Below are 23,362 nucleotides of genomic sequence, written 5' to 3' on the forward strand. Positions count from 1 at the left end.
GAAAATGCTTTGAATAGTGCAGAATCCCACAGGTATTTCATCAAGGTACAAAAAACCTTGGAAATAGGGAAATAGGCCTCTTTGTGAGCCTATTGTTATTATATGTGACACCTGTCAAAAGGACCTGTATCTGCCTTTGGAGACAGCATCTCTGTAATTAATTCTTAAACTCCAAAAAAAGAGAATTATTTCCATCTGATTACTCTATCAACTATAGCAGAAATGTGTGGGTTTTTATATGGAGAAGTTAAAAATTGCATGGTTATAGCTTCTCTTAAAAAAATCAATATTAAAGTGAAGAACAAAACTGCTCATCTCTGCTGTGAATAAAAAGAAACTATTGCTATATAGGAAAATGTGTATAATGATCAGAGAAGAAATATTAAAAAAAAAAAGCCCAGCTTGAAAAAAATCATGAAGCTTTGCCATATTCTGCGTTATAATACTTCTCCATATCATTATAAACATTACAGAATATCAGTGAACACTTGCTGTCCTAGTGCTATTGTTTAGGAGAAAAAATTCAGTCTCTGTCATAGTGTTTGTCATTTGTTGAAACAAATGGCTAAATTACTTCAAATTTTGTCTAAATTTGTTTTTCTTTAATTAGTAGAATAATACTAGAAGATATTACCTTTAGATGAATGGAAAATTAGACCATAGCAGAATGAAACTTCATTTGCTGCATCTATCTTAATGCTTTTATTTTGGTGAAATCATGGATGGCTGGAAAGCTGTGATAATAGTAATGAGGCTGTATTGTTGGCATTTTTTGTGTGACTGTTTGTGCTTTTGAAAACTAAGTCACACTTTCTGAGCTGTACCTGAATACCAAAGATGGGTAAAATGGAGGGTAGTTATCCATGAATATGCTATTTTATGGGAATGTTAATTTTAGGGATTAGTTGGGAATAATTTCAGGGAAGGACGCAGGGGACTCCTTGGAGCTGTGCTGCTTAGAAAACGTTACGAGAGCAGCAGTTTGCAATCAGGAGAACATCAGGTCTTCTGGGAAGACAGTTCTAGTTTTAGTGCACTGTTTTTCACCCCCTCTTATTTTCAGACCTCTTCCTAAAATTTTTCCAGTGCAAGTTTGAATTCATGAACAGCGAATTTAAATACACTGATAATAGGCTTGCTGATAATAGGCTTGCTTTTTCTAGATTGTGATTACAAAACAGTTTAGTTTAATTTGGGGCAGCTTTGGTCCCACATGTCCCAGGGGCAGTGCTGAGAGCACTACCTGTTTGATCATAGCGAGCCAGTTTAGAGCGCGAAACTGGTGGAAAACTGGCCAAACTATGTGCTGAAAGACTCGATAGGGATGGGATGAATGCTAGAGCAAGGCAGGAAGAGTGCAGGATAGGAGGGTGGGGATGTGGCAGCAAGTAGTTCGACCAGCTTAGGTTGCCGTGATCTGAGCTACATTTCACAGGTGCCCCAGAAGCAGATCATGTATTTCCAGTATCTGTAGGCCACAAGTTTTAGACCACTGCTCTAGCAGATGCAAGTTATCTGTGAGGTTTGGAAGGAAGTCCGAGTCACTAAAGTTATTGAGGGGCAATTAAGACCTGGACGTAATGAGTGGAAGTTCTTTCTGTAGACCAGTGTGGAGAGAGTTTTCAAAGATTTCAGAAAAGTAAAATCATTGTCTGGGATGTGATAGGCAAGAAGCTTCCCTTTTTGTTTAAACCCAGTTGTTTTATGTGTTCCCATCTAGTGAAGCCCTAAATATTTCCTATTATTTTACTGTTACATTTAACTTCTGCTGCTTCAAATGAGAGTTTATTGTATTTAGCACTTTGCAGTGTGCCAATTACCAATAACAATGTGTGACTAAAATGCAGAAATCCCTTTGAATAGTGAAGGTATTCCAGAAGACCAAATCTCTGAAGCAGATGAAAATAAAATAAAATTATCGCTATATATCACACCACTGCACATTAGCTATATCCTTCCATGAGATTTTCAGGTAGCACACTAAGCATGAGGTGAATTCATTTAACTTCTTGAAAATAAACAATGTCTTAAATATTGTTACTAAATACAAAATAAAAAGTGATTATGCCACATGATTTTTCTCTCTCATTTTTGATTAAAAAGGGACTTCACTGTTTGTCAGGCAAAATAATTTATGTAATTTGAAATATTCATGCCACTTGTTTGCTGGCTATAGAAAATAAGTAGCTTGAACTTTATATTAATTTCATGTGGTTGATGTGGGTGTATAGTAATATGACAATACTATCCTCTAGTGGCAATATGTGTTAACACAAGTCTCAGTCTACATCAGTGTGAACTGGTTTACATGCGTTGAAAAGAAGGGATGTTGCTCACATTAGTATTTATGGATTCTGAGGTTTGTTTTACATAACATAACAGGGAATAATTAACCAAATGCTACATACAATGTGGTGATAATATATGCTTCCATTGCTGGCACCAGCTGTGCTACATGTGTTTTTAATGTGCCTTTAAAACAGAGTATAGACATGACTTCTTGCAGTTTGCCAGACCATCAAGCTTTTATAGCGCTATTTTGCTATGGTAGCTTTTTCCTAGGTCCATCAATTTAACGCAGTAGGATCACGAGTTGGTTTTTAGTCTACTCTTGAACTCTGACATTAAAATCTAGCTATCATGGTGAAACTGTGTCTAGACACTGGCATCCACAAGCACATAAAACATCCTTACTTTTCTTTTAGGTTTAAAATTTCAAAAGGCCAGTGTATGGCTTGTGGGAAAGCAACAAAGGAAAGGCAAAATTTCTTGTGAGAGAATAAACTTAGAGATTTCAAAGTATTTGTTTTTCAAAATTACGTGTTAAAAGTCCCAGTCTATACTGAAAGTGTGTTTGCGTATTGTGAAGATAGATCTTAAAAATAATAAAATGGTATCTCACTCATCCTGTAAAACTGTTCCTGCTCTGGAAGTTCAGAATTTTATCTATCTGCGTATGTAAAAAAGAAATCCTATGATTCAGAGTCTTTTTAATAAATATATATTCTGATACATTTTGGATAAAGCTTATATAAATCTTTCATAATGTTTATTGGGAATGAGGGGATTATGATGCTTCCCATCCATACATCCCCATGCAAATCCAAGGCAAAGTGGGAGCAGGAATCAGAAAAGGACACTTAGAGACACAGCTCTAGCTTTTCCCATAGAGTGGTCTCTGGAAGTGACTAGCAGAGCAAACGGGAATTACTGTGTGGATGTTTCTACTGTTCTGATTTTACTTTCAAAGACTATTTGGCATACAGCCAGCTCAGTTGCACATTAGTTCCGGTTACAGGACTGCACAGGTAATTTAACAGTGCTTTTATTTCCCTTCTCCTTAGACGGTTATCAAACAGATTTTAGGATATGAGATTGTACCTTTTAAATGCTACCACTTAATACATCATAAAATATAATCTGTGGATAGTAAACGGATGTTATACTCGCATTGAGATATGTTATAGTGTTCATACAAGATACTTACACATCATGAATTTATTTTTGTTCATAAGTGTGTTTGTTCCTAGGAAGATGTTATTCAGCAGCTCGTAGTGAATTATGGAGCCTTTTACTTCTTGTCCAACAGTTTAGTTCCAGTTCATGTTGCTAGTGACAAAATTTTATCTGATGGCAGATTACAGCTGTGTGTTCAATGAATTAGTTGTATGAGTCCAGGCCCCCAAAAACGTAGCTAGAAGTTTACATCTCGGATTGGCTAACCACAGAAAACATTAACCAGTAATTTTGTTGACAATGTGTTTATCACCAAAGTTTGAATGGCCAATGAAGACTGAATTGTCCTTTTTCCTCTAGATGTTATTTTTTGAAAGTTGAGCACCTGGGAAATACAGAATTTTCCAGAATTTCTGCCTATGCTGTGTCTGTTTTATGGATAAGTAAAGAAATGAAAAATAACATCAGGGACCACTAAGATGTCCTGGGGGAACTGTTTATCAGGATCTATGAAAGGGAACCGTATGTTAGTGACACGCTGCAGTCTGTTTGGTTGAAGACAAGCCCTGTCATGAATGATGATCATGGATGATCAAAGTAATACTCTTTCTCTCTTACGCTCTGTTAGCAGTGAGCCTGTGATGTAGAGAGAGCGAAGGCACTTTGATCTCGGCTCCCCGTTCTCCTGAACAGGTCAGTAGCGACACATGAATCTGGGTCTCTTCTGTTTCTACTTCCACTTACCTCATTATCTTGAATTCTGTGCAGTGTAAAGCTATATTAAAGTAAGGGCGAAAAAGAACTGTTTATAACTGTTTACTGTTATATGGGCTATTATGTGTTTTAGAGTTCCTGTTGACAAAGAACAAATGGCTTTCATACTCTGTTACTGAAAAATACAACCTCATTTGATGACTCTTAGAACATCTTATTTGATGTTCTTGAAATACGTTGAGATCTATTTTCTTTGTCAGTATCTTGCCTTGAAGAGGGAACCTTTTAACATTTTCACAGGAAAAATACTATATTTGTATGATAAACAATATAATAAATCAAATCTTAAACAATTATGGACACATGAAACTACACATTGTATTTGTAAAAATATTGCCCTAAATGCAAATGTAGGAGTTTAAGAATTACTTTGAAACATTTGAAAACATTATGTTTGGCTATGAACCATCGTAGTCTAGTGGTTAATTATTTAGGATTCCAATGCAGTTCTTTTCTCAGTGTTTTGCTGAAGTATGGAATAGGCGTTAGAAGGCGTTCTATGTGATAAACATAGAATTTCTTATTTATTTTCATATTTTCAAATGATGTTTGATCATTAGCAGAAGTGAAGGAGCAGGACAAATAACATAGGAAGAACAGCCAAATCTCATTTGATAATGTGCTTTTGTGGTGACCTGCAAAAAAGTTAATTTTACTTACTCATTTAATTCCTGGGCTGTCTGCTGAGATGTACCCAAAGAGTATAGTAATGGTAGAGTGTTATCTTCTAATAGAAACCTGTAATGAAATATAGGAAATAAAATTATCAGACATTTCATACAGGCCATTGAAGAGCATTAATGTAATGTGCAGATAATTGATGCATCCTACTGATCTGGAGAATGTGAACTTGCAATCTGATAGATTGCACTGTTTTGTATAAGTGGTATGATATAACCATACATTGTATGCAATGATTAGAATATTAGATCTTTCTTGTAGTGAATATGTCACCTTACGAATGGCTTCACTGAATTCAATGCATTAGGTCAGCTGCTCTTCAGTGTGAGTAGGAATATCACCTCGTCCTGAACAAGGCAACAAACAGAATCTTATTGCATTGCCTAAAGCATTGCACAGACAAAATATCACAGTTTTTGTAGTGATTAATTGAAATCATAAGGAAGATAAATCCAATATGTAATAGAGGGAAGAAGAAACAAATACATGGAGAGATTGATTTTGATTTGTGGAGGCTGCTTTTTCACTATAACTTTGATTATGCCAATGGGAAGTATGCATTCCCTTTCTTTCTCTCCACTGACACTAACCCATACATCTGAAAGCAATCAGTCTTAAGAAAAGGCCCTGACATCTCAAGTCAGAGAGAGCAGACCAAGGGTATGTGGCAGAGCCACTACAACAAATCTGTAAATCTGTCTTTCAGGGATTTCTATTATGATTGTATTAGATTTGATGTAAAACTTTAATTGGTTGATTTGATGAATTGATTTGAATAGAACAGGATGCATAAGAGCCTTAAAAAAATGTAAAAAGTAAAGTGCAATAAAATAAAAGTATAGCTGTAAAGTACAGTCTTTACAGTGTAGAACTATAGAGGGCAGAGTCCTCTGCCAAGTTAGAGACTTAATTAACAAATCAACCTTTCTGGAATAAAGGAGCCTTGTGATTTCCTCTAATATGAGGACAAAGGAAAACGTGTTTACTAAGAAAAGCTAGAGAGTAGAGATTTGCTGAACTAAATACTTAATTTTATATGAGGCTATATTTTGCATATCAGCTAATTTACCATCATTTTTGGAAATTAAACTTTTCATTATGCAACTTCATGTAATTTGTTAGAAAGAGTACTATATGAGTCAAAAAGATGTTTTTTATTTTGAGGAGAAGAAGTCTTAGTTAAAGAAAGACACATACTATTGTTGCATAACAGCTTGGTCTGTTACACTATGAGTAATGCTATTATCAAGTCCTATGAAAATAAATTATTTATACAAATATCTCATATTCAGACAAATTAAAAATAAAAAATGTATGACCTACAGTTCTTGCTTAGTACTTAGTTCAAGATAAACAGATAAAATTTATTTTCTCATATATGCCATTAAATCACTGAGGATTAGATTTATGAGAGAGAGGAAGAATTACAGCAAGTCAGCTGGAACTATATCAGTACATACATTGTTATTAGTTACATTCATGTGGTATTCACTTAATTTCATTCGATCCATCTTCCTAAAGGTGTGTAATAATCTAACAAAGTCAGTACATAGTTCTGTTTCTCCTTAAATCTCTCTCTTATCAAACACATTTCTGTAAAAGGTAGTTGTCTTGAGGACATTTTATGGAGCAGAAGCCCATTAAAGCACATTAATCTTTTGATGTAGTTTCATGCACATTAATGGCACTGTGACAAGGAGACTGTTGTGACTGCTTTACGACAGGCTTTTCCGTGTCGCCATGCATTTCTATTCCATTTGTTTCCACCTTAGTAAAATGATGGAAAGTCTTTGTTCTTAATTTCTAGGCGGGGGGTTGGCTTTCCTCATCATCCCTTTTTGGCACCATACAAAAATATTCAGAGTTAATTAGCACAGAATTATTAATTTTGTATTTGGCTTCATTTTATTGAACTAAATATGCTAACTGGGATGATCCCTGGTGTGTTCACAATAAAATGCAGTGTTGCTATTGAAATATTTAGCAGACATTCTTGCAAATAGTTACTATATATCAGCAGGATAAAGGTCTTCTAAAACATTTTCCCCGGAAAAATATAGAATAGATTTAATAGATCTTTCATTTAATCAGTCTTTCAAGGTGGATCTTACCAATGTGTGTAAATATCTGAAGGGAGGATGTAAAGAAGACAGAGCCAGACTCTTCTCAGTGGTGCCCAGTGACAGAACAAGAGGCAATGGGCACAAACTGAAATACAGAAAATTACATTTATACATAAGAAAAGACTCTTTTACTGTGAGAGTGACTGAGCATTGGAACATGTTGCCCAGAGAGATTGTGGGGTCTCCACCCTTGGAGATATTCAAAAGCCGTCTGGACACAGTCCAGAGGTTGGGCTAGATGATCTCCAGAGGTCCCTTCAAACCTCAACCATTCTATCATTTGTGATTTTACACTCTTTTAGAAAGTTTTCCCTAAATATAGTATTAATCAAGATTTGCACTATAGCTCCTTCTGGTATTGAACACAGATGCAGGGCAGAAACGTGTTCAGATGAGCAGGTTTCATATCTGAAATGAGGAAAAGGGAAGTTGATTGATGGTATTGAAAAAGAAGCTGTGTCACTACTTCTTATTTTTTAAACAATATTACATGTAATCAGTAGTATAAAATGACAAAATTACTAGTTTATGACCAAGTAAAAGAGAGGGCCAGAACTTGGCCACTGACTTGTGTAAAAAATCAGTAGCTTAAAAGAAATTTTATGACTTGCATAAAAAAATAATAAAAAATCAGTTGCTCAACATCATGAAAAGAAAAATCATTCTAAATCTGGCTCTGGGATCCATTTGCTATTAAATTTCATGTCTTTTTTTAAACCAAGAATCTCTATAGGCAGGGTTGGAATTGTTTCTTCAAGTTATAAATTACACTGTTTTAAGGTGCATATTTCTTTACTGGCTTTCTCTGAGGCATAAGTTTTCAACTACAGCTGGAAGGATGTGGTACTAATCAGGCACAATCAGTAGACTGATTTGGCACGGCAGATCCTGTTTTTATATTTTAACAAGTTAACAAATCGAACAGACGTGAAAAAAGAAAAAAATGTCCAAATTAAAAATGAGTTATAAATTTATAAGTGATGCAGCCAGAATATACCAAAAAAAAGCTATTAACGCATAGAAGAGCCAAGCAGCTGTTACAGAAACTGCCTTTTTCTGTATTTAAGCATCTCTTTACTGGGAAATATTGCTACAAAAATTACTGGTAACAGCTTATGTCAAGACTAATTGCTTTAAGAATAATAAGGTATTTGCCTATCAGATCTAAAATAATGTTAATTCTTAGATTTTCTGACTAATATGCTAGTCTCTGTTCTCTTCAATACACATTACTTATTCTTCATTGAAATATCTTTAAAAAGTAATCATTAAATTCTACGTTCTTCCTTACAGTTTGAGAATATGAACTTGTGTATGGAGGAAGTAGCAACATTACTCACGTGTTGTACCTCCAAAAATATTTAATTAATCAATCATCCTATTAAACTGTTTTTATCTGTTTGTTTAATTAGGTTCTAAAGTGAACTCATTGCTACTAATATTTTTTGGCCAGATTTAAAAAATAAGCCACAGGATTCTACAGTTTAATCATCCTTTCATTAATTGTTTATAATATCACTATTCTAAGTAATTTGCTACTCAAAGAAATATTTTAAGTAAATAGTCTGAGAAGCACTTGATGCAGTAAGTTTGTTAGTGACCATGTTTCTTTTGAGGACTGAAGAATGTGACTGTGTAATCTCATTAAGTCTGTTAATCACAGTACTCGTCGGTTTCTCTGTTACCTCCTGATCTATTTCTTATACCTGGACCCAAGTATTATGAGATGTTTATACCCTCAGAAGTGTCTCAGACCTTTTTCCTGCCAAATAAGTGTTTTTAGCACCTTACATTCTGTTCTTTAAAAGTATCAAAGAGGGTGAGCTCCTAAGCCAAATTCCCCTCAGGATTTGAGAATGTGACTCTGTAATCTTGTGTAAAGAGGCATTAACAATATTAGTCACAGTACTCTGCTTTTACCATACTCCCAGCTAGTACCTGATGTGGCAGTCCTTGCACAGGCAAAATGCTCACTGACATAAATTGATTTAGTAAATCATTCTAGAAAAACGTTGAGATGTGTAGAACAATGCTATTGTTACTTATAAAAACAGCATCATTTATTTTTATATACTAATATATGAGTAGGAGTCATGCAATAAAACTATTGGAATGATGAATTAATAACATTTTATAAGTGTTGACACTTACAGAGTCCACTGGGAAGGGAACAAGGGAGAGATTTTAGGGATCTGGGCTTTACTTGTGCAATTAAACTAATTTATTCTAAGCACTGGCTGTGTAAGAATTATATGATAAGGCCGTTGAACTGATGATTCACAGCACTTCATGTTTTGATATCTTTGTGAGTTTTAAGTATATACAGCTCGTCAGCAAATGAAGAATCGGGTGCTTTTTTAGCTATTAATTAAAGTATCCATTTTTCCTTCTGTGGATGTTGATATTTCAACTTCCCATAATATTTGTTTTTTGTTATGGAGAAATAATTGTTTAAGAAAAAAATAATTTAGAAAGCATAAGCCTCTATGTAACTCCACTGAAGTCATTAGAGCTATCCTGAGTGTGAGAAGAGTCTCATTTTTTTGGAAATTGATTATATTAAAATGCTGTATAATTGGGGAAAAATATGTGACATCAGTAATTTTTTACTTGGTGTTGATTAAAAGTGCATTTGTATTAAGGTGGATCAGCTGTGTGTTTTAAAATCATCAATAAGTACAACAATATGAAATACGAGAAGAGAGTGCTCAGCATTTTTAGGATTATTATCACTGATTTATTGGAAGGAATGAATTATGGAGTATGTTAAAATGCAGTTCCTACACACAGTAAGGACCCTACCTTATTGATTAAAAAGATCAGTTACACAACTCAGCTTTTACTAATTGCATCAAATGCATCTTTAGTCCCCAAACTGTATAATAAGCATCATTAATACCCGTCTTGTTAAGTCTTTTAAACAGTAGAATTCTAGCTCTTAAAATATGCTTGAAAAAAGGACATATTGCTGTAGTATAAAAGATCGGACAACTGATGTCTCTGTCAAATGGAGGAAGACTTTTTCTTCCTCTTTTACTTGGCTCCTTGAAATTATGAATTTTCTGGTTAACAACTCAGGAATGAAAAATCTTATTGCACTGCTGTATTCACAGTTCAGATTCAAATCGGATAATCTTCCAACCTGATTTCTCTAGAACCTTAGGGGAAATGTATTGATTGTTACTTTCCTAACAAGAATTTTAAGGTATTAATAAGCTCAATATTTACACAGTTATATGCAATGTGATCTCTAACAATAAAACCCCAAACGTTAAAGCAAATATTTTCAAACTTGGGTTAAAACAAGCCTAAACATCTTTATAGGCTCATAAATAATCAAATTGCTCACTATTTTCCTATAAGCTCAAATCACTTGCATTTAGGAATGCAACTTTCAGGCCCTGATGGCCAATTTCCAGAAAATTTTAATAATGCATTTGATAATCCATTAATAAAGTCCAGAAGATGCTAATGACTTTTCTAGGTTCTCACCACCACTAAATTTGTAGAACTGCTGCACATAAGCTATTGTGATCTACTGGAAATGGTATCTATGATCTCGTGAATATAGACATGCATCCTGAGTGACTGTCAGGACAAGATGTGGGTGTGCATCACGCCTGTTTCCCCATCTATCCAATGCCCTCATTGCATTAAAGGGAACCTAAGGATGCAGGCAGAAAGTTTTCAGTGTGGACAAATTTTCCAGTCTGGACAGTGAGGAGAGCTGGATGACCAAATACTTGGTACTCCACATTTAGATACAGTTTTTAGGATCAAAAGCCATGATAATTCAGTCCTGTATGTTTTAAAATAAATAGACATCTCCCTACAGACAGCCATAGATTAGTATCTCACAGAAAAAATATGACTGCGTTTATTGAAGAACTTTCCAGTCTTGCAAATTTTAGTGAAAATTTTAGAATTACCAGTGTCTTATTTTTAAGGATTAGCTTAGTTTCTAAAATTGATAAAATAGAATGTGGAGATTACATTTAGTCACTTGGGGATATAGACTCTATAGCACTTCAAGGAAAGATGACAATATGCTGGAACAGGTACTCGTCAGATGAGTATTGTGCAGTTTTAAATGAATTCTTTGTGCTTGAGCATCTTCAGAACTCTTTTGATCCAACAGAAGTGGATGAGTGTTTTCAGGAGTTTAGTTTTAAAGTAAAGCTAACTGTGCTTTCTTTTTCATTGTGCTTTTTGTTGCAGAGGAATGCTATTAGTAGAGCTGGCAAAGAGGGAATGAAGCAAGTGCAAGGGAGCACATAAGGATAAAGGGCCCAGTACTGCAAAGTACTGAGCCTATTTTGAGATGCTGACTGCCTTTAAGTCCTGTTGACTCCTATTCCTAATGTAAGGAGGGCAGATCAAAAGAATGTGTGTATGTGCATGTGTGTGAAATCTCAGAACCTTAGTTGAACCTGTCTTTGGGTTATAGCCAAGTACTTTAAGTCGAGACAATAGTCCGATGCTTGGGGTATAAGAGGTGCTTAACACAAAAGAAAAAAAGAATATAGCTACTTTGGTTTTGATCTTGCTCATGTGATAAAAGTTCCAATAGCTTCCGATCCTTCTGGCAGGAAGCTATTCCTAATTATCTTTAAAAAAATTTTGATAAATATTTCAGTATTATTAATGATGGTAAGATCTGAACTCATTAAAGTGGGAAATTGGTGGGATTAATTTGCTCCAGCTTTTATTTGCCAAGAGAGCATTTTCCCAGCATTATTGTCTCTCCATACATTTTTACTTTGTTATTGTGGATCAAAGCATACTCAGCTTTCATTGTATTAAGTGAATCTTGCTGAAATAGAAACTCAGAAAGGCATTTTCTGCCAAGAAATGTAACTGGAGAAGTCACGATTGAGTTCAGCTTATTAAATCTGTTTACTCAGTGTGCCTAAGTCTTTTTGGAATTAAAAAAAAAAAAAAACACGGATATATTTGGGCGATAGGACATGACAAGTAGTACATTTTCAAAGGAATATTCCAGGGAAATAGATTTGAGAAACGTTGACAATACAGGACAATGAATAAGTCTTCAGAAATACATTGCCTGGAATATTAAGTGGCTGAAATTTTTGATATCTCAGACTTGCACTTTATGTTCATTTGAACATAAAAATTCCATGTGGTCTTGTATTCTGTCTCTAAAATTGTTGGTATGTTATATTTTTACTTTCAAAGAATGATGTAAGAATTTTACAGGAACTGCTGTGGTCTGGCCTTGGTCTTTTCCTCATCTCTAATTGTTAAACTGGTTTAAGTTTTGGAGTATCCCTTTAATAGCCCTTTCCAAAAAAGGATATAAATAATTTTAATAATTGTGAACATTCACTGTATTTATATTACTATCCATATCAATCTTTGAATATAAGTTCTTGACCTTATTTACTTCATGTGATTTAGAATATAAGATTAGTCAAAGGAAATGAGACCAAAGGTCCACTCAGTTTACTATCACTTCTCACTTGCTATACAAGGATTTCATCTGATCAGCCTTAGTTCTTGCAAAGTAACAACTAATGGATAAATGTTCCCTGTTTACCTTCTTCAAAGCATTAATGACTGCATTGACATTAGTCATCCGCTTTCAATCTTCTGTTTCTTGAGGTGAAGCAACTTAGAGTGTTTTGTTTCTTGTGTTGGAAGTTGTTCCATACCTCTGTTCTTTGTTCCTCTTTCTATACTTTTATAACTTTTATAGATTCTTTTTTTTTTTTTTTGAGATGGGATGCCAGAACTGCATACTTTGTAGATGTGTGAATATGGTAGGATTATATTGTCTCATAATTATTTTCTATCTCTTTCCTAATCATTTATGTTGTTTGCCTTTTTGAATCCTGTTGTGCGGTAAAACGTTATTTTCAAAGAATCATCCACAGTGACTCGAAGACCACCTTTCAGAATGATATTAGCAAGACATCATCTTTTTATAAATATGTTCAGGCCTCTTTTCCCCCTCAGGTATTATGTCGCCTTTATTGATTTTATCCATCCGTCATCCATTTTAAGAACGTTAGAATGATTATATTGGGTTAGACCAAAGGTTACTCTAACCCAGTTTCCTGTCTCCGACACTGGCTAAAATAAAATGCTGTGGAAAAAACCAATGGAACAGGGAAATCATGTAGTGTTACTTCCTCAGAATATTCTCTCCAGCTCCAGCAGTTTGCAGTTCAGGAAATTCCAGAGTCAGAGATCGTGTCTTTGTAGATAATGAATTTTATTTCCCATTGCTTGGTATGATAAGATTCTTCTGCAAATGTTAGCAGTAAGCTTTGGATTTGACTGTCTTGACTAATTTTTATCACCAGTAATACTTCCTCCTCTTCTATCAATATGCTGTCAGTTTTGATTGAAATAATTAAGCCAATTAGTGTTCATCCAGCTCTTAAGTTCATGTAGACACTCAGTCAATCATTCTGTTTTTTTGGTCAGATCAGATGTAGTTTATGTTTTTTTTCTGATCCTAAACTCTGTTATTTCCTACTTTGGTATGTTATTAATTCTTTCACATGAGCTAGAAAGCACTTTTATGAAGAAGAGATGAATGCCATCCATTGACTTTTTAAGCCAAAGCATGCTGCTGACTAAGCTGTAGAAATTCATGGTTATTCCAAACACACTCTGTACCAGCTGCAACTGTTTAAGTAATTCACTATTTGTTTGAGGAGATATGATACGGATAGGGATAAAAGTGGGAAGAACTGATAAAAAGTGTTGTAATTTAAAATCTCTCAGCTTAACCATTTATTATATTCACAGAGGATTTTTGCAAAAATGATGTCCCTGAGCAAATGACCTGTGACTAAATATCTGCATGAAAATATAACAGTGTCCTGTCCAGCTGTACATTTAGGATTTGATGTTGCATTATTGGAATTAATAGGAGTTTTTACTTTGACTTTGTTTACCAGGAGCAGGACATAGGACACCAGCGTGTGGCTGGACACACTGAAAAATTAGAAGTTATCTCTGGTGGGTTTTTTGGATGATCAAGCACAGAAATAAAAATTTAGCATTATTTATAGTAAATACTGAATTCCTAATGTGCACTGATGTTTCAAAAGCAGTATTATTTGCAAGCAAAAATAAATGTGTGCCATTATTCCTTTGAGCAAGGTAATATTTTACGCATAGTATTTGGTTATCAAATTTGGCTGATGGAATGAAGCCCATGCTGATACCAGGGAACAGTAAGAGGAAAGAAAATTTTCCACTACAGACTTGCAGCTTACCTTATGGAAGGAGGGGTCAGCTGCAATAATTTAGCCTTTTCTCCTAGTATTTCCCTCTTATCCAGTCATCTCTTTGATATGGAACAGTTCCCATTTTTCTGTTCTCCCCTCTAAATCTGGCATCTGCCCTAAATCTTTGTTTGTCTAGAGAAACAGGCCCCAAAGGCTTCCTCCTGTATTTACCACCGCTGTTTCCATTTACTGTTCAGCTTTTTTAGAGGCAATGCCCTTTACCTCAAAGTTTACTATTGCCTGGGGGAAAAAGCTAGGTGCTAGACATGCCCTCTGGTCCTCACCAATATCTATTCCTTAACCGTACATTCTTTCTTGGAATAAATCCATGTGCTCACCCTAACAACGGGTTTGCTGTGGCCCAGTCATTCAAGATCTGAAAATTTATCCTTGCACTGTGTGTAGAGCTGTGCTGTTGCTGCTTTCCCCTCCTGCTCAGGGCATGGCATACAAGACAGCTCTCCTGTTGAAATGGAATGCTTCGCAGGTCCTTTGTAACTAATATATTGGCCTTTTGCTGTTCTGTATTGAGGATTTAGTCCAAAGCTTCATTTGGTTGTGCAGAACATTTGAAGGTCATATTCCTTGGTCCAGCCTACCTGTGGCATACCACTGTTTTCTCTTTTAGGGCCATGTTTTCTCTTTACCAATTGTTCAAGACTCAAACAATGTAAAAAGGGGAACTAGGCTCTGAAGTTATTTTCTCAAATGAGCTATGAAGGCTTGTGTCTCTTCATGTTCTCATGAGCATGCCACCAGAGCCAGAATTTCTTGTGGCCTTTGGGAGAGTACAGAGGCTAATCAGATTGGTGAGGTGTTCATATGAGCACCAGGGATGTCATATGCCCAAATGATTTACTCTGTGAAGTCTACAGGCAAATGTTGGAAGTTCACACTGTGCTTGTCTCCTGTAGCATCAGTCTGCCATGCAGCTGTGTCAGCTATGGCAGCGCCCGCAGAGCACAGTAAGACAGTACCTGTGTTGGCCCATTCACCATCGCTTCCTGAATGTTCCTGAGATACTAGCTCTGCTCCTTGCGTCCTTTAGATTATGAAGGCCCCACTGGCTACTGTCAGCTCCATACACATTGTCTCTGTCTGTCTGATTCTACTTGATGAAATCTCCTCCTTTACGCCCAATGTCTCTTCTGCTGATTCTTGGCAGGAGGAGTTTCATTTGTTTTCTAGTCAGGGGTCTACACCATTCTGCTAAAAGGAATGGTGAGAAGACATATCTTTGTCTCACCATTGAAAGAAGAGCTCATACCAGGGAGCCTAAACTGTAAATGTCAGTACCCAGTGGCTGGTGTGTATGTGTTTTACTTCAAGGCTATTTCCTTTCTGAACCCCTTATATGGACTGATCTCCTTTCTCATCAGCCTAAGCAGGTTTGCTTATTCCTCAACATCACTGCAGTGATGTCTGGTGAACTATTTGACTTTGTTTTCTAGATGCAGATTCCAACTGCCTGACAAATTTTTCTCTGTGTTCTTGTGTCCTAAGACTGAGAGGATTTCTTTTCTCTTTTTAATGGAGGCCAGATGGTCTCTCACACATCACTACAAATTGTTCTTGATGTGGCAGACATAACTTCCCATTCTATTGCACTGGCTGTTGAACAGTGCTGATTTTCATGAATGTATAGTGGTGGCCTCTTTGGGACATGCTGTCCCCTTTGAGAATTTGCTGTTTAATAGTTCTTCCATTTTCATTTCCAGAATTAACCTCCACTCCACTATCTGAAGAATTCTTAGAATAGTTCTTTTTTGCTAGGAAACTATTGTTGCAAAGAGAACACTTTTATAGCACTACTAATTTTACATGGTCTGTGCCTCCACAGTCTCATAAGAGTGTAAGCCTTCATAGTGCATTATTCATTTTAGATCTCTAATTTATGTTTTCCCCCAGCCAGAGAACACGCAATAGATACAGGATACCCCTATTTTCTACATTCTGTATTCAGTTTTTGGGTGGAGTACCTGGCTTCTAAAGGAGATTGCTGAAATAAATGAAGACATTTATTTCAGGGATTCTGGCACAGGCGTGTCTAGGAATTTAAGCACCCAAGAGGAAGTCAACCAGTATTTCAGAATGAATGAACTGTCTTTTAGCAGAGCTAATTCGTTGCTGAAAAGGATAGAAAGCAGTGCCTCATGGTAATATTCTGTATGACAACATTGCTATTCAGCATTAGAAAATTTTTAGTTCTTCAGGGCACACATCGGTGTTCTTGTCCTTTAAGTACAGAGGAATCTGAGTATAACATCTCTGGTATAGCAGGGTTAAGACTTATATGCAAGTTCCCCATCTAAGGCTCCACAACTTCTGTGCACACTGACTGATTACATTTTAATTTCAGCATAATCTTGGGCTTTACGCAAACTTTAAAGTAACTAGTTCTGATATTTTCTGGAAACCTAAACATTGTCAGGTTATTTTTTCCAGCCAATCCTTGTTTATGGAACACTGCGACTATGGTCTTGATCCAGAATATTTAGCTAGGATTTAGTAAGGTGTCAGTATGAATTACACAAGCAGCTTCTATACAAAGCAATCCTAGAAGCTTAATCCTCAGAAGAACTAAAGATTCCAGACTGGTTTGCCAAATAAATTATAATATGTGTGTCTTGTAAACAAAAAGGACAATAATTGCATGTTTGGGTGCTTTATATTTTTCTTTTACTAAATTACAGATCAGTAGTATCTTTTCATTACTACACAAGTCTCTGAGTCCTAGTGATCCAGAATATTTATTCAACCATTGTCAAAGGTTCAAATATTGCTCCAAGAGGGAAACAATGTGCATAATGGTAGGTGATTGTTTAATGACTAATTGAGAATGTAAAATTGTAAGAACCAAAAAAGCCTTTAGGACATATTGATACTCAATTTAAAACTCTGGAGTGAAAATCATAGTGATGAATTTTAAGAATCATTCTGTGATCATGAGCGGAAGGAGCTGGGAATATCAGATTGCAAATACAATTGAACATCTTCATATTGGGAAAATATGTGAATATTCACCTCAGTATTTTCTGGGAAAAAAGTTTTGGCTTTTCTTTGTTCACTCAAGGCTTTCTAACTACATTTCTATATAGCATTTCTATTGTTTAGACTTTTGGTAGCAAAGTAATCTTAAATTCGTTGATTCAGTTTTGTTTGCAGAATCTGCTTTTCCCTAGAGGAAAAAAAAAGAAAATTTTATTTGCTATCTAGCTTCAATTAAAATTTGGCTAGAAGTTTTTTATCATTGGAAACGTTAGTCCATTTCTATTCCAGCTGTAGGCTGACATCCATGCTTTGGGATAAAGAGCAATGAGTATTCTCACAGTCTCTTAGAAGCTCTCTAAATAAATCAAGCAGTAATTGTGTATGATAAGCAGCAACACCATTAAAAGCTGTTAGGTTTTTTTTAGAAACATTCAGTCAATACTTCGTGGATCAATAGCTCTCCTCCAGGTAATGTTTAACAATCACTAAAGCATATGTCTTTTAATGTAACAGCATAAAATTCTGTGAGAAGGAGTTATACAAAGTGATGTTAGGAGTTGCACAATGTATCTGTAAGCGAGTGGCTAAAAAATACCCAGATTCTGTCTCTAATATCACAGACTGGAAAAAAGCCTATACCTTAGGAAGTGTGAATGAAGAGGTAGACCCTGAGCTGCAAGTGGGATATATCGTAGGGCTGATGAAGGGAAAGACAAGAAAGTTCTGTGTAAGCTCTCTCACAGTGAGAGTGCTCTGATGTGGTCCAAGTCCCCAGAGCGTTAACTGCCAGTGGCCCCAGTGAGCTGATTCAACAGCCAGCGTAAAATCTCATTGTGTGCCTCATGCCCTCTGTCCGCTTAGCAGTGGATAAAAGGTAGAGAGGGCACTACACTGGGTCTATAACACAAGAAAAAACTTCTCACTGCATTTTTCTTAGAGAACTGCAGGTGTCACTAAAAATCACCAAGACAAATTCTTTCTCCAGAACCCAGGGCATTGAGGAAATCTGCGGAAGCAGTGAAGAAGGTGAATCCTTCTCCAGTTGTAGTGTGATAAACCAATGTAACAGAAGGCAAGAGTTTTTTTCTATTAGATCTATCTCAGTGTTTTATGCATATACATCCTTAAAAAGTGCTAACTGGGGCTATAATTGGAGTTAGTAAGTTTTCCAAGTAGTCATTATGGTACGAACAGTCTAAAAGGTTCCATTTCCATCTGTTACCAGATCTATGGCTTGAGTAGCAAGCTGAAAAATTTTTCTCTGCTTAAAATTGGCTTTGCTTCTTGCATTACACTTGTTGGTCACTGCAGTCAGTGTGTGGAAGACAAATATGTGTTGCCATAAAATATTAAAAGCAATTATTTTTAAATGCTTCTTTCTGGATAGTTGTAGCACTTCTGACAGTCACCATTCCTGGTTCTCTGTCTAGATTCCTTAGTGGTGACTGCTGCTTACTATTCTGTTATCACATTACTCTGTCTAACGTAGTCTTCTATTAATTATTTTGTAACGTCACTAATAGCGAAATCACTTACAGTGCTTCAGTTTTGTACTTGTGAGAATACAGGCAGTCTCCCAGGAGACTGAAGTCTTTTACCCTGGTAAATCCTTGTCAACATCAGAGCAGATCTGCTCTATCATATGCCAACTCTGTTTAAGAAGGACTGTAGGAATGAAGTGTATTTCGCTTGTAAAGGCTGTAGTTTTTCCCAAAATACTTCCCAACCATGGAATGCTAGCATACAAGAAATATGATTGGTATTTTTAGTGCCTTTGGTTCCTCAGTTGTAAAATGAGAGTAGTGATTCCTTAACTTCTTGGTGTACAGTGAGGCTGATTTCATTAGTAATAAGATACTCCTTTTAGCAACCCATACAGATAAACCCATTACTTAAGCTATCAGTGCACTAAAGCCTCTTGTTTTCTTTCTGAAAAGTTATTGCATTTTGCTCTTTGGTTTGATTGGAATATGTTTCCAACTTATGAACTGTGTACAGCATTTTACAGTCAATGGGGCTCCAAGCTATTTGTCTCAAAATCACTGCCACAAAGGTTTTAAATACTATAGGTATGAGTGGATACAGAGCACAACATCTAGCAGGGTCGATGGGATAAAATGATTGTTGTAGTTGAAGAGCTTGCAAGAGTAGTGAATTTTGAGGAGGCTTTTGAACTGAGGGCTGTCTCAGACTCACTCTGGTATTAATCTTAGAAGAAAGGAAGAGAATCACTGAAAATTTTACTGAGTTGCTCTGTTTTTTTCTTTAATATTCTTGATAGCTTCATAATCCTGAATACATATTTTGTCTTCATATTTTGTCTAGCCTCCTGTTAGATGTGTGAAATTGAAGCATATCTTCTCACTACAGTGTTCCCCCAAACTGTATATGCTTTACTCTCTAACTGACTTAGGATTGTAGAATTTGGTGGCGGTGGTGGCAATAAGAAGAATGTTTTACTGTGTATGTTTTTGTTACTTAGGAATAGCTTCAAGGAAACCTTTTGCCTTAAACTTAATATTTCTCAGGAGAAGATGTTTCCAGCAGTGTCTCATATGTTTTCAGATGACAATAAAGCTACCATAATTCTTTCATAACTTCTGTCGGTTTCTAGGTCTCCAGATGCTCAGGGTAAGAATAACCTTTGCTGCTTCTGAGGAAAAGCTCGTTATTTGGGCTAACTCTCCTAAGTGCTATGAAGGGTACTACTGTACATTTTATTGGAAGGCCTGATTGTCCTGTACCACAACAGTGACTATTAAGTCTGTTGGTTCTACTAATTTCAGTGGTAAAATCTGATTGTTGATGGTATGTTTACCTTCATTAGCAGTGTTTAGGTATCTTGCAATGCATTCCATCTCATTTGCCAACATGTAGATCCCTGAAAGTTGCTATGCTCACCTTTTTTGCATTTGTCTGTTCCGTTTCTGGTCATAGGTTTTATTTCCAAAGTAGTCATTCTAGGTCTGGTTCATTTAAGTGTTTTCTTTTCATGACCTCTTCAACATGGCTTTGAGTAGACACTAAGTAATAATGTCTCCTCCTTTCCAAGGTCATGCTAGAAGACATATGGATATATCTATATTGTGAAAAGATGCTAGGTTAGAAAATATCTTGATGACTGTGTTTTAACTAATATGATACTGAACACTGTGGAGAGTGTAAGACTGTCTTGCAGTGCTTTTGTGTTCTCTGCATCGCTTAGTTTTCCACCTTTCAATTTTAAGATGAAATAATGTGTTAAAGTCTCATCCTTGCCTGGGAGACAAGAAGTCTGGACATGTTTGCAGTCAATGATCTGTAAGGGAGTCAAATGGCATATCAGGGATTTAATAAGACGGTTACCTATGGGCAATGTTTTTTTCTAAAATAATGGGAAAATATGTCTGCTAGTTTTAACACTTTTAACAATCAGCAACCTCCTTTCTACCCTTTCCCCCCCAAAAAAAGGCATAAAAGAAATCATTAAATACCTGCTTAGGGGAAATAAAACAGGCAGGAGAGACAGAAAGAGACAAACAAGCAGACAGAGAAACAGAAAGACAGACAACTGCAAGTCGAGCCAGTAAGGTTAATTCTGCAAGCATCTCTCCAGCTATACAATGTAGTCCAGTCTTGCTGGGCAAGGGACTGTTGCCATCTGCCTCCAAATGACCATTAAATGATGGATTGTTTTAGAAAAGTTGTCTTGCCAACAGGAAATTACTGCTGGTCGCCTCAACTTCCCATTTCGGAACAAATATAATTTGCATGGAGTGATGTGACTGCCATATCGGAGTTGGGGGAAACGATGAGCAGTCATGCACATGCAGAAACAGAGTGAGGGCTAACTCTGAAACTGTTTGAGGTAGCTGTATGAGGGCCGTAATGGAAAGTGCAACTATTTTTGTCAAAAGTCTGTGGCAAATATGAATTAACTTCTCATTTAAATGTGTTAAAAATGTGGTAAGGATATCAGGGTTAAGCAGAATTTGTCATTTTGCTATTTTATATCCTGGTGCTGGCACAGTGAGGACAAGGGGTTAATTCCAGAAATATTTTGTATGTCTGTCTTACTGACCCTTTCTCCTGCAACAGTGGGCTCCAGTAGCCTCTTTGGGGAGGGTATATCCTGGGTAGCCTGGTAATGCATTTGGAAGGTTAATGTTATAGTTGAATTCAGCTTCAGCAGGAAACAGCATTGAAAAAAAGCACTTTTCCACTTGAATTTCCACTTTTCCAAAATTCTCTGTACCCTGTTTAAACATCTCCAGCAGGTGTCTGAGGAACTAGCACTTTCTCATTTTGTAATTTTTTCAAAAAGATTTCAATTTTCTCCAATCAAAAGACTCCAAGCAAAAGACTTAAATTTTCTTCAATCATTTGTATTGTTCCAAAGCAATAAATAAAGTACCATGCACATCTGTCTGCCTTTTTCTACCAGAAGAAGCTCTACCCAGAGCTTTCCCGCTTCTCTTTCACTTCAGCTTTATTGGCTGAAAATCAAACTCTTTATTTACATTGGCAGGCTCTTGAAGGTTATGACTGAGTTCCCCTCCCCACTTCTTCCTCTATTACATTTATAGTAGCGATCATAAACATGAGGCTTCCTTTATGTGTTTCTTTGCTGAGAATTCCTGTCGAAGAGTATTGCAGATACAATCATTCTTGGCACTTACTCCCAAAATTTCATTAGCTGGTGCCTGTGTCATATTATCTCTTATTCATCTCCTTTCAAAACTGAACTGTCTTATTCATTTCAGTCTCTTCTTGTAATAAAGTCATACTATGCCTGTAACCACATTTTCATTACCTGTCTTTGATACCTTTCTCTTTCAGTTAAACTTCTTTTGGAGATGACTTGAGCATAATATTCAAAGATACATTGCACCATCAGTGTAGATAATGGCACAGTTTATATTGCTTTTCAGCTGTCTTTTTTTATGTGCTATACTAGATTCTCAGTTTGATGGCTTTTTGTGCCAGCTCATTTCGTTTCCAAGGCTTTTTCTTGAGGATGAAATGATCTACAGGAGTTAAGTTAAGGCTGACGGTGAGACATCCCCCTTTTTATGATTCTTAACCCAGATAGCTGCAGTCATTGCTGCCTCAGTGATTTTCAGTGCTTGCATTGCTTCCTCACGAAGAATTATATCAACTTGAGGGGCAGCTAACAGTGACACAAAGATAGAAGTGTGAGGCAAGAACTTAAGCCAGCTTTGCTGCTAGAGCCCACAGATTATATAGCCACATCCTAAATTAATGTGGTTTTGTTTAAGCTTTGTTAAAATACAGATTCTGTCCAAAGTCCAAGATAACAGCAGGAATCTTCCTACAGATATCATTGTACTTACTATAACTACAACATGATTTATATTTCTCGGATTCATGTTTTGGGACTTGTTTTTTGCGCTTTACCTAAATAATGAAACTGAACTGGATGATTTTGGTTTCTGTTTGTAGTTCATTTCACTATTTGGTTCTTTAACATTATTACCCTGTTGAGTTCCCAGCACAGCAAAAAAAAAATATCAGATTTCATATAAATAGATTTGATGAAAATGTTATGAATTAAGGAAATATTTTGTATCATAGTCTAGGAATCTTTTTAAAATTAAGTAAGAAAATTCCAATAAAACACAAATATCTTCCTCTTACAATAATGTTTTTCATTGGTTGACAACTACATTTTGTTCTGTTCACATAATAGCGTTTGCAAATACCAGCTTGTTTAAAAATTCATTTTTCTGCTTGAAATATTGGAACATATTATATATGTACTCATAGTAGTCATAGTATATATAATATACACAGGTATACTAGTTACATTACAATGTTATGTGAGAAATACCTGTGGCTAGAACACGTGTAAGTAATTGAGAACAAATAAAGGTTTTTGAAGTACATCTCTTGATAAACCTGAATGGGTGGTAAGAAGACTTTTTAGTATATGTGCTTCAAAAATTTTGCTGGCAAAGCCACTCACTGCACCACAAGAATGGCTCATTGCCTTAAGAAATAAGAAAGAGTAAGTGAAGGGCAAAGTCACTAAATACCAGAATCAGAACAAACACAAAATTAAAAAAAGAGTAAGAA

The 23,362-nt window shown here is 35.9% G+C and overlaps 1 long non-coding RNA gene across 1 annotated transcript in view; it reads left to right on the plus strand.

Moving 5' to 3' along the window:
• Nucleotides 1–23,362, plus strand: part of LOC112989956 (uncharacterized) — an 87,122-nt gene that overhangs the window by 15,128 nt on the left and 48,632 nt on the right. Inside the window, exon 2 of the long non-coding RNA XR_003260952.2 lies at nt 4,085–4,149. This is a non-coding gene — a long non-coding RNA (uncharacterized LOC112989956). The remainder of the gene's footprint in view (nt 1–4,084; nt 4,150–23,362) is intronic.

The sequence above is a fragment of the Dromaius novaehollandiae genome, chromosome 5 (assembly GCF_036370855.1).
Source record: "Dromaius novaehollandiae isolate bDroNov1 chromosome 5, bDroNov1.hap1, whole genome shotgun sequence".
Classification (NCBI taxonomy): Eukaryota; Metazoa; Chordata; class Aves; order Casuariiformes; family Dromaiidae; genus Dromaius; species Dromaius novaehollandiae.